Raw genomic sequence first — 7,103 nt, forward strand, 5'->3', positions numbered from 1 at the left:
GGCTTTTTTCCCAATATCATACCTTATAACTACCTCTCTTGGGAATTCTCATCATGTATCCCAAAAGGAATAAATACCTTAGAGCGTCCTAAAGCAAAAAGTAGCACACATGAGCTCCTCACACTCCCGGCAGTGCACTGAGCTCCTCACACTCCAGCGCAGCGTGCACTGAGTCTGCAACAAATTCTGCTCAGTGAGGGTCTGCAAACAAAGGTTCAACTGATGAATTGAACTGATTTTATAGGGATGTTTTCTAAGCACAGAAGCACAAAAAAGAACAAGCAGTAATAATTCTTAAATAAATCTGCAAGTTTTATTTAGCATATATGCGAGTGATTTCCACCCTGTGGCTTCTCACTTTGATTGGTCTGTAGGTTCAGGAAGATGACAATGCACACTCTGCCTTCCCTGAGCCCCCACGGCAGCTGAGCGCTGCTCCGTGTGCTCAGATCGTCAGGAGCTGGATTACACGTACCCGGACGGACTGGAACTGCTCTGCTGCAGATTCAGGAGACGACGGCAGAGAGGGGCTGGCCGAGGCGTCGTCCGAATTCCATTTCTGTGTGACGAGAAGCGGTTTGTTCCCAACAGCTGCAACATCCCCGGCTCGCTTCCGTGGTGAGTACCGATGGCGCACAAATGGCAGCCCGAGGAAATCGTGTTCTGGGCTCTAAGTGGCTGGGACAGGGTCTGATTTTTTGTTTTGTATCTGTATGACGATTAGTACGACAGGGCTCTGAGGGATGACATGGCAACACAGAATTAAAAACTCCTCGATAGGATTACATTGACTTCTAGGAAAAGACAAAAGCCTATCACCCTTCTGAAATCTACTTTTAATCCAAAGCACGGGGATTGTCAGTATACTGCACCTTCCAGCTTTTCAAAGCAGCTTACTTCTGAAGACCAGGAAACATTGATTTCTACAGAAACAATGGGCAACCCCCAGGTTAATTTAAGCACTACTCTTTAATAGGGGATCTGCCAGCATGCCAGTCCAGCTTCAAGTGCACTTTATTTCAGTCTAACATCCCCACAAAATTCTTCTCACATCTTCCAACCCTGAAATCTTCTTTTTCCCCTAAGGCTTCTCATCATTAGCAATTTCCAAGTAACATGGTATTTTTACAACATTCAAAAATGTCATGCTGGACTGTGCTAGAGAGTAATCTGCAAATATAAGCTTAGCAAAGATTGAATTGACTTGTCCAGAGAAAAAACCTACAAGTGAACACCCACACCTGCCTACAAAGAGCTGACAAGCCCCTGGCAGCTACCAGCATCAAAGCACAGTGGATGTTTCTAATAGAGGGTAAGGATAACAATACCACCTTTTGTTCTCTCCAGCTTGTTTTCCCTGCAGTCATATTTTGCTTCTTAGGATTGTTTTAGTCTCTGTATCTTTTTGGACAGCACCGAGCCTGACGACAAGGACACGAGAGTCTTTCCCTGCCGTAGGGAGAGAACCAGGAAAACAGTTAAAAAAAGAACAGGGTAGTTTGAAATTCATACTTCCAGTGAGAAGCAGCGCCTAACAAACAGAACAAAAGCAAACAAAGCACGATAGCTCCCTGGGGACAGAAGACTTATAAACCCTCCAGGATTTACGACCAACCCCTTCAGGACAGCAGCCAAGTGTCCCATGAGGTGGTGCTGCACCAAAGAACCACCTGACAAGTTCCAAAGAGTCAAATGCACAATATTTTGCAAAGCCGTAAAATCTTGCAAAATAACAAAAATACGATAGATATAAACTACAGGGCAAGAGTACAAGTGTTCGCTTTAAGAGCTGGAACCATCCAGGTGAGCACCTGATAACTGGATCCTCACCAGAGTTTGAACCCTTCGGTACACAGAAGGGTTTTCCCCAGAAATTTCACAGACTGAGTTTTGATAGAAGCACACTTGCCAGATCCTCAGAAGCATCACCCATTCTCCAGGTGTCTGGAGAGAACTGCAAATGGCTCTCACGTAGTTTGAGCTGGTTCTCCAAGGTCTCAGGGTGAGTTTCACCAGATGCAACCAAATCGGGCGACTCCCAGTGGGACAGAAGGAACCCAAAGTTTGGGTAAGCAGAGCTGCAGCAAATACTGAGGAAACAAACATAACAGCGTAAAAAAATAATAAACCATCCATTTTTTTTCTCTTGCTTTTGTTTTTTTCTTATTCAGATCAGCATAGCAACTAAAGAGAAGGTGAAAAACTCACCATTACTGAACATTTCATCATCTGTAAGCCGAGCATCCTTAGCACAGAGGACTCCAAAGTTAAAATTCACCGATCCCTGGGAAATAAAACCAAATATTGTATGATAAACAGTCAAACAGCAGACATAAAAATTTGTTTCCTCAAGGACTTTCAGGTATGTATCTATCTTTGCATACATCCTACACATTAGAACATACACTTTATACCATCACCTGATACATAATATTTTACCTTTAAATTCTGATAGTATAGCATGAATTTTTAACTTAAATTGGTGATCTATTATTATTAAGTTGGTACTGAAAGTTATTTCTGCTGTCACGTTCAAAAAAACATTTTTTTTTTTTTTACTGTAATGAGGAATCGATTTCAAAATCATCACAAGCCCATCAAAATACAAAGCTGTATTCACTGGACGGGTCTGTGAGCTAGAAGTAGTTAGGCTTGTACTTCCCTCTTGTTCTTCCAGAACCGATAAATCCTGTCAACAAAACCAGGATCTTTAGCCCACTGCTGTGAAAGATTCTACAAGGATGATGGTTGGATTTGTGTTTACAAGTTTTGATTTGAAATGGCCAGTTCAATGGATAAAGACAGTTTCAGTAGTATTACGTTACTATTATTATTATTATTTCTATTATTATTTTTACTATTACTACTACTATTATTATCACCTGCTACTGGAAGAAACAAACCAGTCGTACCTATACTTAATTACTTTTATTTCCAGAAAATAATAAAGAAAAAGAACCAAACCAAAAAAAGTCACTTCCTACCTTTTATATCAAGGGATGAAAAACTTCTCTTGGGCTCTTCTCCAATTTATCAAGACTCATAGCACTGAAAGGCAAACAAAACAGTGCTTTATAGAAGGGCAAGTGCACATTTCAAGGCTGAACCACCAACCGATTGCAGTGACAGCAGTTACAACATGAATCGTTCCGAGAGCCTCTGTTAAATGCAATGTTCTGTGGAACTGCCATTTCTTTCCCAAAATACTAACTTCCAACACTTCCTAAACGTATTTTGTATTTTAAAACAACAGAAGTTAGTGAGACACTGTGTGGAGGTCAGGTTTAAATTTATTTCCTTCTAAAGCACAGAGCTCTGTTCCATCACCCTTCACTTCGGCTCTGCACTGAATCACGGTGAGCATTTGAGGAGTGCTCAATAACCAATTCTATTTCTCTCTTTTTCTAGTTCTCTCTATTCCTAAATAACTAAAGACAAGTCCAATGAAAAATGACAAGTTCAGCATCAAAGTCACACTTTTTCCCTTTGTCTGGTCAAGAACAGGCTCTAAATCCACTTAGTGCTGCCTGCAACGATTAAGACGTGCAAAACCATTTTTACATGTTTTATAGGTTTATCATAAAAGCCACGGAACACAAGCTCTGAATTACAGGAAAAGGTACACAGTCAAATATCTAAAGGGATCACTTATTTGTAAATGCATACCTTGACAGAGATCGCACTGAGAACGTTTCTGTGGGACTCTAAGGGAGACATATTTTCTGAGTACCCTGTAAACAAGAAAAGCTAGGATATATTACAGGACATACCCACTTTTTCTATAGGCAAATAGGATTTTTAATAAAAACAACTCAGTTGAAAAAGAAAGAAGAAAACCAAGGTCATTTTACTCAGCTATATTTACTCCCGATTTAGGGAAAAAAAAAAGTCACGGGTGCTGCAAAGAAAAAAAAAGTGAACCATAAACGCCTACAGTACAATTTTAAAACAAGTGCTTGGATAAAAGAATCTCATGGAACGTGAAGTAGAAAAAAAGTGAAACCACTATCAGACCTGCCTATTTTCTCACCTTTGTACAAGAAAATCCTAAAAGCACTATAAAGTCACTGCCTAAAACCGGTCATGGGATGTAACCAAGAACAATTTAGGCATTTGCTAATCTAGACAGAAAGCTTTTCTGGATGCTAGTGTCAAATCACAAGTTTTGTCTTTCAGAAGCCCGACAATGCTGGAAAGCACTTTCCCTGGGGCTCGGGAGGGCAGGGGCAGAAGGGGATGAGTTTGCAGATCGCACCTGTGCCATCGGAAGGATACAGCCCGCCTGCTCCCTGCGCTGGGCATTCTCCCGGCCATCTCTGGCTTTACCGCTCAGCGCCGCTCCATCCGTTTGCATGGCAGAAAGAGCCTCGAGCACTAGCGCAGGCAGCAGCCCAGTCATTCCGGCGATATCGCAGCGCCCTCTGCTCGCAACGCCCAACACGCGGCGGAGCCGCCTCCGCCCGCAGCACCAGCAGCAGCCCGCGGGAGACGGCTGCAGCTCGGGGGCTGCTGCGCCTCCGCCAGCCTGAGGGCAGCCGCCCCACCGGGACCGCGGGAGCGCCCGGCGCCGCTCGCCCGGGGCGGCTCCTGCAGCTCCCGGCCCGCGGCAGCAAAGCACCGCCTCGCCCTCCGCCATCGCTACCGCTTAGTAAGGCCGAAGAACCGGGCCGACGCCCCTTCCGCGCTGCTCAGCTCCGTGCGGGCGGCCAGACGGAGGCTTCGCCCCTCCGGCGTCGCCGCCGCAGCGCCGTCCCGCGCGAGACTGGGCCCGGGAGCTGCCCGCGCACAGCCCCGCGCGGCCGCCTGGCACGCCAGCCACTCCGGTGCCGCGCCAGCCGTTGCGTCACACGCCTCGCCGGCAGCAGGGCGTGCCGGGAGTTGTAGTCTCGGGCTGACAGCCACTGCTCCGTCCTCCGCCACCGGGAGCTGCAGTCCCTCCCGGGCATCAAACGGGTCCTTCGCCCCTGGGCGGGGAAGGACCTGAGGCAGCAACGCTCCTCCCGAATGCCCTCTCTTTTTCACTCCAACTCTTTTTTCTTTTTTCACTCTGCTTTTCACCCCTTCCCTTCCCTCTGGTGCTCCTGATTCCTTTCCTTTCCTTCCCTTTTCCTTTCCTTTTCTTCTCTTTCTGATCTTGGTTTTCCTTTCTAGCTTAAGAATAAAAAAGCAGCAGTAGAAACTTTCAGGCTACCTGGCAGTAAAACAAACCTGCAAAACGAAAATGATGTAAAGAAAACTATTTACTCCCTGGGAGCCTGAAATTTTCTACTGCTGCACATGACATAGAGCTTTTATTCCTTCTTATAGATAGTTGATATTTTATACTTACTTTATACAGCGCCCCCTGCCGTGTGCCCCGGAGACCTGCAGGGAGAGCGCTGCGGCGTCCTTCGGTTCTGTTTCAAGAAACTCGGCTCAATTCGGCTTGCTTCGGCTCTTGGTCTAAACTCGTTTCAGTTCGGCTCTACGGCCGAACTCGGCACGCTTGGACGAAACTCGGTCACATTCGGCGCATTGTCTAAATGCGGCCAGTGTCGGCTACCCCGGGCTATCGATTCCAGTCGGCTATCATCGGCTCTTCGGGTAAACTCGGCTGTTTTCGGCTACACTCGGCTCTTCGGCTCAAGTCGCCTCTCTTCGGCCACACTCGGCTCTTCGGCTCAAGTCGCCTCTTTTCGGCAACACTCGGCTCTTCGCCTCTTCCGAACAATTCGGCCCCGCTCGAAATATACCTATTTTTACATTGGAAGTATACATTTCTCTTAGGATTTTTACTTCTCTAACACTTGCAGGATTCAAAATAAAACCCCTGCGTCCACCCATACATGCCAAATACAAACCCCTTTCATTTCAACTGTATTTCATTTTTTTTTTTTAATAATATTTTTCAAATTTAGATCCACATTTATATTTAAATTCTATACTGATGTGTGTTCGATTTTGCATTTCTATTTTCCGATTTATTTATAAATTTATATTCTCTGTTACAACTCTTCCTATTACTTCTATTTTTTTTTCGTATTTTTATTCAGATCTTTATATATTTATTATATCTTTCTGTGTGAGGATTTTTACTTCTGTAGCACTTCCATTATTTAAAATAAAACCCCTGCCTCCACCCACGTTAAAGCCAAAAAGAAAACCCTTTCTTCTCAACTGTATTTCAATATTTTTTAAAATTCTGTTTTTCAGGTCCATATTCACATTTACATTTAAAATGTATACTTACGTATGCTGTTATTTGTATTCTCCATTACATCTCTTCCTATTATCTCTATTTACTTATATTTTGTGTTTATATCTATATTTATATCTTGATTGTATATCTCAATATTGAGAAATATATACCAATAATATCTACATTCATATCATTTAAAATAAAAACCCTGCCTCTAACCCAGTAAGAATAAAAAAAACCCCAACCCTTTCTTTCAAACAATATTTAAATAGGTTTTATCCTTATGTCTGATTTTTATATTCCTATTTGCATTTATAATGTACATTAATGTATATTGCTTACTTATACATTTATCTTTATCAATCTCAATTTGTAAATAAATTTATATTCTACATTACATCTGATGCGAGCAGTTATATATTTTTATACATATTTTTATACATTGATTACATATTTCTGCGTCAAGATTTTTACTGCTGTAACACCTATTTAAAATAAAACCCCTGCCTCTACTTAAATAAAAGCCAAAAAATTCCCTTTCTTTTAAACTATACTTACCTATTTTTATATTTATATTCCCATTTATAATTCATATTGCCGTATCATGTTATTTCTATTCTATACTACAACTCTTCATATTACTTACCTATAATTATAGTTCAATTTGTAGTCATAGTTTAGCAATCTCCCTTTATATATTTATTATCTATTTCTATATTAAGATTCACATTTCTATAACACTTCTATTATTTAAAATAAAACTCTTGCCTCTAACCAAATAAAAACGACCGGATAAACCCTTCTGGCACGTTGAAACCATAGAGACGGCAGCTGGGAGGACCGGAAATTGTCTCCGCCATCTTGAAACCATAGAGAGAAAGGACGGGACGACCGGATAAACCCTTCTGGCACGTTGAAACCATAG

The 7,103-nt window shown here is 42.6% G+C and overlaps 1 long non-coding RNA gene across 1 annotated transcript; it reads right to left on the reverse strand.

Moving 5' to 3' along the window:
- Positions 1-35: 35 nt before the first annotated feature.
- LOC141729072 (uncharacterized) lies at positions 36-5,288 on the reverse strand. Its single transcript, XR_012580322.1, has 4 exons — positions 3,667-5,288; positions 2,985-3,048; positions 2,209-2,284; positions 36-2,090 (listed from the first exon to the last, which is right to left on the reverse strand). It is a non-coding gene; the product is annotated as an uncharacterized LOC141729072 (long non-coding RNA).
- Between the last annotated feature and the right edge of the window lie 1,815 nt (positions 5,289-7,103).

The sequence above is a fragment of the Zonotrichia albicollis genome, chromosome 5 (genome assembly GCF_047830755.1).
Source record: "Zonotrichia albicollis isolate bZonAlb1 chromosome 5, bZonAlb1.hap1, whole genome shotgun sequence".
Classification (NCBI taxonomy): domain Eukaryota; kingdom Metazoa; phylum Chordata; class Aves; order Passeriformes; family Passerellidae; genus Zonotrichia; species Zonotrichia albicollis.